Below are 10025 nucleotides of genomic sequence, written 5' to 3'. Positions count from 1 at the left end.
TGAGAGGGCATCCAATAGAAACGTGTAAAATTCAGGGCCATGCGGGATAAACACAGGAAAGATGTTCCCAATGATTGGGGAGCCCCGAACCAAGGTTCAAGGTTGAAGGTTGCAGTGTAGGACTAAAGACTAAGATGAGCATAAATGTCTTTGTCTCGGAAGTGGTGAGCTTGTGGACTTCTCTCCCACAGCAAACAATTGAGGCCAAAACATAGGACTGAAGTGTTCAAAGAGAAAGAAGGAACAGGGTACTTACTTGCATGTTTAGCCATGATCATTTAAATGTTGAAGCTGGATGAAAGGGCTGAATGGCTTTCTCCTGCTCTTATTTTCTCTGACTGTATTGACGAAGCATATAATAACAGAGGAGGAAGAACTTTTCCCAACATCAACTGGGGTAGTGATAGTGTGAAAGGTTTAGAGGAATGGAATTCTTAACATGCATCCAGGGCAGCTTTTGAAGCCAGTATGAAGAAGACCCTACAAGAGAGGAACGGTACTAAACTTAATTTTAGGTAATTGAAGCCAAGCAAGTATCAGTGGGGGAATTAGTTGCAGACGTTGATCGTAACTCTGTTAGATTCAAGATTGTTTAGTACGGCACAAGGATGGGGATGGAATCAAAGTTCTAAACCAGTTGAAGGCAGATTGTAATAAGATCAAATATGATTTGGCTAGAGTGGGCTGGGAGCAGATACATTTCGGTAAATGCGTGTCACATCAGTGGGATACATTGAAGAAGGAAATTGAGAGTTCCAATAAAGGATGGGACCAACAAATCTTGTGAACCCTGGATATACAGGATTGGCTAAAGAGAAGAATGGAGGCATTTAGCAGCTACGAAAGGTTCAAAACAGCAGAAGCCCTAGCCAAGTACCGAATGTGCAGGGGGAGTCTTAGAAAAGGAAATTAGAGCAATAAAGGGACATGAAAGGATAATTGGCAAAATATAAGTGAAAGGGGTGACATGGGTTTGGAAAGCAGAAAGAAGGACAGTGATACACTTCAAAAAAATTAGCTTAGAAAGAGAGGAAGCTTCTGATTGGTCTAGCAGGCTTAAAAGTAAAAATCTCCTGGGCCAGATTAAATGTATCCCAGATTGGTGAGTAAGGCAAGACCAAAAATAGCAGGGGCACTGGCAATAATTTTTAACTGCTTTCTGAGCACTGGGGAGATGCCGAAGACCTGGTTGTCAAAGAAAGATTGTAAGGAGAAACCGGGGAACTATAAACCTGAGAGTCTGACTTCAGTTGTGGGTAAGTTGTTGGAGGTGATTATAAAAGATAGGATTTATGGACATTTAGAGAGGCAAAAATTGATTATGGATAGGCAGCATGGTTTTGTGTGAGGAAAATTGTGTCTCACAAACTAGATTGAATTTTTTAAGGAAGTTACCAAAAAGGTTGATGATGGCAGAGCAGTAGATGTTGTTTATTTGGATTTTCGTAAAATGTTTTGACAAGGTTCTGCATGGTAGATGAATTAGTAAAGTTAGGTCACATGGGATTCAGGGTGAGCTTGCCAACTGGATACATTATTGGCTTAACAGCAGGAGACAGGGAGTCATGGTGGAGGCTTGCTTTTCCGACTGGAGGCCTGTGACCAGCGATGTTCCCCATGGATTGGTTTTGGGTTCTCTTTTGTTTGTCATTCATATGAATGATTTAGATGAGAATATAGAAGGCATGTTAGTAAGTTTGCAGATAACACCAACAGTGGATAAGGTTTTCTAAGATTACTATGGGATCTTGATCAAATGGGTCAATGGTTGAAAAATGGCAAATGGATTTCAATCTGACTAATTATGAGGTATTGCATTTATTGTCACATATGGACAGGATGGATAAGAAGGCATTTAGCACGCTTAACTTTATTGGTCAATTCTTTGAGCACAGCAGTTGGGATGTTATGTTGAGTCTGTACAGGACGCTGGTGAGGCCACTTCTGGACTACTATGTCCAGTTATGGTTGCCCAGTTATACGAAGAACCTTATCAAATGAGAGAGAGTTCAGAAGAAATTTACCAGGATGTTGCCAGGTATGGAAGTTTTGAGTTATAAGGAAATGCTGAACAGGCTGGGACTTCTTTCACTGGAGCGTAGGAGGTTGAGAGGTGACCTGATAAAGTTTATGAAATAACGAGAGGTATAGATCGAGTTGATGGTAGTTGTCTTTTCTCTAAGATGGGGAACTTCAAGACCAGGGGGCACATATTTAATGTGAGAGGAGAGAGATTTGAAAAAGACATGAGGCAAATTGTTTGCACAGGGTGCATTGCGTGTGGAATGTGCCTCCTGAAGAAGTGGTGGATGTGCGTACAATTACAATGTTTAAAAATCATTTGGATGGATGTATGAATAGGAAAGGTTTGGAGGGATATAGGCCAGGAGGAGGCAGGTGGGACAAGTTTAGTTTGGGATTTCATTCAGCATAGGCTGGTTGGACCGAAGGGTCTGTTTCCATGCTGTATGACTCTGAATCTATGATTCTGTGATGTGGGATTGTTATTCGAGAAGGGAACAAGGGATAAACCAGGAAATTACAGTCCAGTCTGTCTCACCTCTGTGGTGGGGAAACCATTGGAAGCAATTCTGAGGGACAGAATTAATCTGCACTTGGAGCGGAAGTAATTAGTCAGCAACAGTTAGCACAGTTTTGTTCAGGGGAGGTTATGTCTGACCAACTTTTTTTTCGCAAAGAAGTAGCCAGGTGTGTCGATGAGGACAATTCATTCGACACAGTCTGCTTGGACTTCATCAAGAGTTTTGATAAAGTCCCACAGAGGAGACTGACAGCAAAGGAAAGAGACCATAATAATCAAGATAATTTGGCTGATTGGCTCCAGAATTGGCTGAGTGGTAAGAAGCAAACAGAGTCTGTTTGGCATAGTTTTGTGACTGGAAGCCTGTATCCAGTGGGCTTCTACTGGGATCAGTATTGGGGCCCTTCCTGTTTGTGTTCATATAAGCGATTCACAATGAATGTCAGGTGTTGATCAATAAACTCATGGGTGATATGAAAATTGGTGGGTGGTAAATAGTGAGGAGGACAGCCTTCTGAAGAGTGGTTGTGCAATTTAGGCCTATACTCTGAAGTGTTTAAGAATGAGCGGCTACCTAATTGAGTTATATAGTATGCTGCAAAGCATTGAGAAAGTGGAAGTTGAAAGGATGTTTCCTTCTGTAGGACGTTCTGGAGTGAGAGGTTATAGTTTTAGAATAAGGGTTGGCAGGTTTAACGTAGATGAGGAGAAATTACTTGTCTCAGATGGTTGTGAATCTGTGAAATTCACTATCTCATAATGAGGTGAATGCTGGGACATTAAATTTAAGGAAGTAATTTAATGAGTAATTATTCATGGGCTGAAAGTTTATGGGCAGTAAGCAGGAAAGTGCAGTTGGGGTGGGATGAGATCAGTCACAATTTTATTAAATGGCTGAATTGCTACTCCTGCTAGTTCTTTTGTACTTAGATTACAGGAGGATATAGACGGGCTGGTAAGACGGGCTGATCAGTAGAAGTTGGAATTTAATTCAGATAAGTGAGAGGTGATACACTTGGGCAGGGCAAACGAGCCAATGGAATACATGAATAACAATGTAGGACTGAGGATCTGTCAGACTGAGGATCCGTAGGACCCTGCTGTGCAAGTCCATCCATCCCTTAAGGTAAGAGGACAGGCAGGTAAAGTGGTTAAAAGGCAAATGGGACACTTGCCTTTATTAGTCGAGGCATAGCGTTTAGGGGCAGGGAGGTTATGCTGGAAACGTATATATAGTTGGTTAGGCCACAGCTAGAGTGTTGTGTGCAGGTCTGGAATCCAACGAGTAGGAGAGATGTGATTTCACTGGAGACAGCACAGAGGAGATTTACCAGAATACCGTATGGGCTGGAGAGTTTTAGTTGTGAAGAAAAGTTGGACAGACTGGGATTGTTTTTTTGGAGCAGAGGAGATTGAGAGGAGCAGAGTTGAGATGTATACGTTATGAGGCGTATAGCAGAATTTGAATCTGGATTCCCAGAACATTCCCTGAATCTCTGAATTAATAGTCCAGCACTGATACCATTAATCCAATATATTCCCCAGGATTCTGACCCACCCAACAATATAGGAACAGCAATATCGTTCCAAGTTTGCGGTAAGGAGACCTTAATAGGACAGATAAGGGGCGGTGTGCCATTGTTGCTTCTGCTGCCTGGATTGATGCTTGGTGTTCTGACCAGTTTCATTCCCTTTTGATTTGTGGTTTGATATTTTATGAAATGCTTAATAACAGAGCAGTTGGAAAACAGTGGCTGGGTTGGACAGAGTCAGCATGGATTTCTGAAGGGAAATGATGCTTGGCAAATCTCCTGGCATTCTTCTAGGAATTAATTAGCAGAGTTCATGAGGGGGAATCAGTGGGCATGGTTTATGTGGATTTTGAGAAGGCTTTTGACAAATTCCAACAGATAATATCAGGTGGGGGGGGGGGGCGTGATCTCAGAGAAACATATAAAATCTTAATATTTTTAGAGAGGTTTAATGCAGGAAGGTTGTTCCCGATGCCAGGATGCACAGAAACAGGAATCCCAGATTAAGGGTATGTGGTAAACCTTTTAGGTCTGAGGTAAGGAGAAATTTCTTCACACAGAGGGGTGAGCTTGTGGAATTTGCTACCACAGAAAGCCGTCAAGGCCAAACCATTGTGTGATTTCAAGAAGGATTCGGATATAGCATTTGGCTCAAGGAATCAAAGCATGTGGAAGGTAAATTGAGTTATATGATCAGCCGTGATAATACTGATAGCAGAGCAGGCTCAAAGGGCCGAATGGCCCACTCCTGCCCTAATTAACTTGATTTCTATCAACACATCAGTCAGGAAGAAACTTCTCCCCCGGTGGAGGGATCAATGACCAGGGTGCATAAATTTACGATCAGAGGCAGGAGATTTTAGAAGGCATGTGAGGAAAATATTTTTCCCCTCGAGGGCGGTGGGAATGTGGAACTTGCTGCCTGTAAAGGTAGTTGGGTCAGAAACAGTCATAACATTGAAGAAGTATTTAGATGTGTGTGTGGGTGCAGCGCAGGATTCTGGGCCAGTGCTGAAAAATGGGAAGAGAACAGTAAGGTCGTTGTTTCTGACTGGCACAGCCTTGATGGGCTGAAGGACCTCTTTCTCTGTTTGTAAACCTCTGACTGTCATAACTTTTATACCGCTATTACCCCCCTGTGTCCTTTATTCACCTTGGAGCAATGAGTTTCTTGAATGCAGCCTTGCAACTAAAATCCCCGATCCCTCAAACCATTCTGATAAAGCCCCTGTCCACCCTCCCAGGGACCCTCCCATCCGTCAGAATGTGTGGGTGATCACTGGTTTGTACAGACCCAGAATGCTGTCTGTTTGTGGCTGTGATGTCATCACACACTGACAATTGCACAATGACATCACCCGCTCCCCAGGGATTTCCTCAAATGTGGGATTTTTCTGACTCCGGTGTTTCTGATATCTTTACAGGTGCCAGCTCCAGCGGGAGATTTCCAAATTGCAGACAGTGAAATTGTTGAGCGGTGAGTAGCTTTGACCATTCTTTTACAATTTTGAGGTTTTTTTGAGGTGTGTGCCAGTTATCTGTGGGAGGATCCACCTCTCTGAGGATGGTGTAACTCCTTTACTGTGGATCTGAAGCCATCCATTACTGTGTGTCGCCTCTCTCCTCCCTGATCAGCTCTGCCATTGCCTAACCTGCTCTGTTTAATGTTTGTGTTTGTTTGCTGAATCTCTGAAGTTTCTGTCATTGCCCATCAACCAAGTGTGCATTGCTGACTGAGCAGCTCCATCTTCCCTTTGCACTTCTCACCGTCAGGAATTGTAGAGTCATAGAATCATATAGTTTAGAAGAGGCACTTTGATCCATCGAGTCTGCACCAAAAAAAAAACTTAATTTACTCTGTTCCCACTTTCCAGTACTTGGCCCATCGTCTGAAAAGTTATGATGTTTCAAGTGCTCAGCCAAGTATGTTTTTAAAGGTTGTGAAGTTTCCTGCTTCATTTACCCTCCCAACTGGTGTATTCCAAATACCCACCATCGTCCGAGTGAAAAACAAACTTCATCAAATTCAGTCTTCTGTCTTTCCCCTTAAATGATGTCCTATTGACCCATCAACTAAAGGGAACAGATGCTTCCTATCCACCCTGTCTGTGACCCTCGTAATCTTACAGGAACAGGAGTAGGCCATTCAGTCCCTGGACCCTGTTCCATCATTCAATGCTGATCTGTCACCTAACACCAGAAAAGTACCTTTTAGCCCATAGAATTGAGTTACAGTGAGTCGTAGAGTCATACAGCATAGAAACAGGCCCTTTGGTCCTCCGTGTCTATACTGACCAACAAACTCCAAACTACACTAATCCCATTTACCTGTGCTTGGTCAATAGACTACCATGTTCTGGCTTTTTAAGTGTTCATTCAGATGCTTTTTAAATGTTGCGAGAGTACCTGCCCCCATCACCATCTCAGCCCGTGCGTTCCATATTTCTACCACTCTCTGGGTGAATTCTTTTTCTCCCTTAGATCTCCTCGAAACCACTTATTCCTCACCTTAAACCTATGCCCTCTGGTCTTAGACATGTCTACCAGAGGGAAAAGATTCTCATGATCTGCACTGTCTATAACTGTCAGAATTATGTATACCTGAAACCTCCCAAATGCATGACCACACAGCCCCCTCTGCCCAATTTACCAGTTGATCAATATCAGACTGTAGCCTGAGAGCATCCTCCTCACTATCACCAATGTAACCAATTTTCCTGTCAGCTGCACATCTGTCCTGTAATGTCACATCTTTCCTATAATGTGGTGACCAGGACTGTACACAGTACTCTCGCTGTGGTCTGACCAAAATTCTGTACAGCTTCAACATAACCTCCCTGCTCTTCTAATCTGTGCCTCGACTGATGAAGTCAATGTCGATGTAGAGTCATCGAGATGTACAGCATGGAAACAGACCCTTCGGTCACACTCGGTTATGCTGTCCAGATATCCTAAATTATTCTAGTCCCATTTGCTAGCATTTGGCCCATATCCCTCTCAACCATTCCTATTCATGTACCCATCCAGATGCCTTTTAATTGTTGTAATCGTACCAGCCTTCACCACTACTTCTCGCAGCTCATTCTATACACGCGTCACTCTCTGCATGAAAAGGTTGCTCCTCGGGTCCCTTTTAAATCTTACCCCTCTTACCTTAAACCTGTGCCCTCTAGTTTTGGACTCTGCTACCCTGGGGAAAAGACCTTGGCTGTTCACCCTATCCGTGCCCATCCTGATTTTATAAACTTTTATAAGGTCACCCCTCAGCCTCTGATGCTCCAGGGAAAATAGTCGCTACCTATTCAGCGTCTCCCTTCAGCTGAAACCCTCCAGCCCTGGCAACATCCTTCCGATAGCAGGGAGAACAGAACTGAACATAGTATTCCAAAAGTGGCCTAACCAATGTCCTGTCCAGCCTCAACATAACCAAACATTTCCCATACTCAATGCACTGACCAATAAAGACAAACGTATCAAACGCCTTCTTCACTATTGTGTCTACCTGCGACTCCACTTCCAAAGAACTATGAACCTGCACTCCAAGGTCTCTTTGTTCAGCAACATTCCCCAGGACCTTACCATTAAGTGTATAAGTTCTGCCTTGATTTGCCTTTTCAATATGCAGCATCTCACATTTTTCTAAATTAAACTCCCATCTACAACTCCTTGGCCCATTGGCCCATCTGATCAAGATTCCGTTGTACTCTTAGATAACCTTCTTGGCTGTCCATTACATCACTAATTTTTCTGTCATCTGCAAACTTACTAGCCATACCTCCTATATTCCCATCCAAATCATTAATAGAAATGACAACAAGAATTGGACCCAGCACCGATGGCCATAGGCCCCCAGTTCAAGAAGCAAGCCTCCTCCACTACCACCCTCTGCCTCCTACCTTCGAGCCAGTTGAGTATCCAAATGGCTAGTTTTCCCTGTATTCCGTGTGATCTGTCCTTGCTAACCAGGTTACCGTGTGGAATTTTGTGAAACGCCTTACAGAAATCCATATAGACTACGTCGGCTGCTCTGCCTTCATCAATCCTCTTCGTCTCTTTCTCAACAAACTCAGTCAAGTCAGTGAGACATCATTTCCCGTGCTCAAAACCACGTTGACTGTCCCTAATCAATCCTTGATGGGATGCATGGTAACTTGCCAAGCTGAATTGGCTCGGTACTGGGGAACAGAGGGTGATGGTAAAAGGCGGTTTGTGTGACTGGAACACTGTGTGCAGTGACATACCACAGGGATCAGTGCTTTTTGTGATATTCGTACATGATGTAGATAAGAATTGAGAGAGATGATGACTAAGTTTGTGAATGACACAAAAATTAGTCGAGTGTTTGACAGTGAGGAGACAGGTGTTAGGTTACTGGAACATATGAACAGATTGGTCAGAAGGCAAAATAGTGGCAGTTGGAATTTAACCCTGTTAAATGGGAGGTGATGCACTTTGGAAGAAGGAACAAGACAAGAGTGTACTCCATGAATGGCAAAACATTAGGAAGCTCAGACGAACAAAAGGATCTCGTGCTCGTCTACATATTCCTGAAGGTGGCAGGACAGGTCAATTCATGTAGTTAAGAACGCATAAGGGACGCTTGCCTTTATTGGTCATTGCATAGATTCCAAGAGCAGGGTGTTACGAAGCGGGGGAAGGTCGAACCCTTTGGATAATTAACCCAAAACACAAGCCCCAATCTGTTATTATGGGAGTAGAGGTTCCCTTCTAATAATGACCTTGAAACACCCAGAGAAGCTTGCTTTGTAATCTGATAAAAGAATGGTTAAAAGAAAGAAAACCCCTGATCTCCACTGTTTCGATCACAAGTAACAAGAACAATTTATTTATTTACCCCTAACAATGACCAAATGAACAGAATTACTGACACCAGAACAATTTTTGCCCCACCACCCCACCCACCCCACCCACCCCACCCCATACACCAGGCACAATGTATTCCCTAACTGAACTGAATTCTCCTGGCATGTTGTCCAAATAAACACAAGTCCCACTTCTTATTATAAGCCCAATTAATAAGACAACAATAAATTAAAACATAATCTCTCCAACTTGGCATAGAATGTGTCTCTGGAACGCTCTTCCTTCTGTTGATCTCGCGCCACAAACACTTTTCTTCCGCTGATTCTACTATCAGGGATGTTTTCTCAGTGAAGACTCCTTGCTCGAAGTGCCGTGGTGGTACCTTTTGTGGACCGGATGATGTTTTCTTAGAGAGCTTAGTGATTTTTTTGTGTGAGCTGGGTGCTTATTTCTCAGATGGTGGTTAGCTCTCACACCCTTCAGATGGCAGTTGGCTCTCTGCCGATTTTCCAAATGTGCTCTTTATATATACCCATGATGACCCGTCCCTTTTCTGACAATTGCATTGGTCCGAGGTTGTCAAAACCGTCAGATTTAAATTCAATTGGCTTTCAATCCCCAAGTGCTTGATTTAAATTAATTGACTGCTTCCAGCTCATTGCCAAAACATCAAAACAAGCCATTGGTTGCGTAATTGGAATCCAATCAGTACATGTTTCCATTTTTAGTACTGTCTGAAATCTGCAGCTGCTTACAGACCCATTTTCTGTATAAATCTCTAATCTTAGAAAAGCACTCTATCTTTTAAAGGGACCGCGCAAACATATTCTTGTTTCCTGCCTTCCAATTCACGATTACTCTACGCAACTTGGTAACAAAGAAGGTCATGTCAGAGCTGCACAGCACTTTGGTTCGGCCGCAGCTGGAGTGCTGTGTGCAGTTTTCATGACCACACTGTAGGAAGGATGTGATTGCTCTGGAAGGGGTGCAAAGGAGATTCACCAAGATGTTGCCTGGTTGGATCATTTCAGCTATGAAGAGAGGCTGGATATTCTTAGGTTGTTGCCTTTGGAGCAGAGAAGGCTGAGGAGCAACCTGATAGAGATGTGTAAGATTATGAAGGGCGT

General features: G+C 43.3%; 3 protein-coding genes across 8 annotated transcripts in view; 1 reads left to right on the top strand and 2 right to left on the bottom strand.

Moving 5' to 3' along the window:
• Positions 1 to 10025, bottom strand: part of LOC109929682 (histone H2B 7-like) — an 823479-nt gene that overhangs the window by 259185 nt on the left and 554269 nt on the right. The window lies entirely within an intron of this gene.
• LOC125488138 (histone H2B 7-like) overlaps positions 1 to 10025 on the bottom strand; it is an 844706-nt gene that overhangs the window by 280424 nt on the left and 554257 nt on the right. The window lies entirely within an intron of this gene.
• LOC125488142 (zinc finger protein 239-like) overlaps positions 1 to 10025 on the top strand; it is a 341309-nt gene that overhangs the window by 68114 nt on the left and 263170 nt on the right. Inside the window, exon 2 of one of the 3 annotated variants that reach the window (XR_007266230.1) lies at positions 5499 to 5935. The exons of the other annotated variants lie outside the window; for them this stretch is intronic. The gene's annotated coding sequence lies outside the window, so the exon portion shown is untranslated. Of the gene's footprint in view, positions 1 to 5498; positions 5936 to 10025 lie in introns of those variants that run through there. 3 annotated transcript variants of the gene reach the window in all.

Source organism: Rhincodon typus, unplaced genomic scaffold (assembly GCF_021869965.1).
Source record: "Rhincodon typus isolate 14 unplaced genomic scaffold, sRhiTyp1.1 hic_rhity00000051, whole genome shotgun sequence".
Lineage (NCBI taxonomy): Eukaryota > Metazoa > Chordata > Chondrichthyes > Orectolobiformes > Rhincodontidae > Rhincodon > Rhincodon typus.
This window is presented reverse-complemented; position numbering and strand designations above follow the sequence as displayed.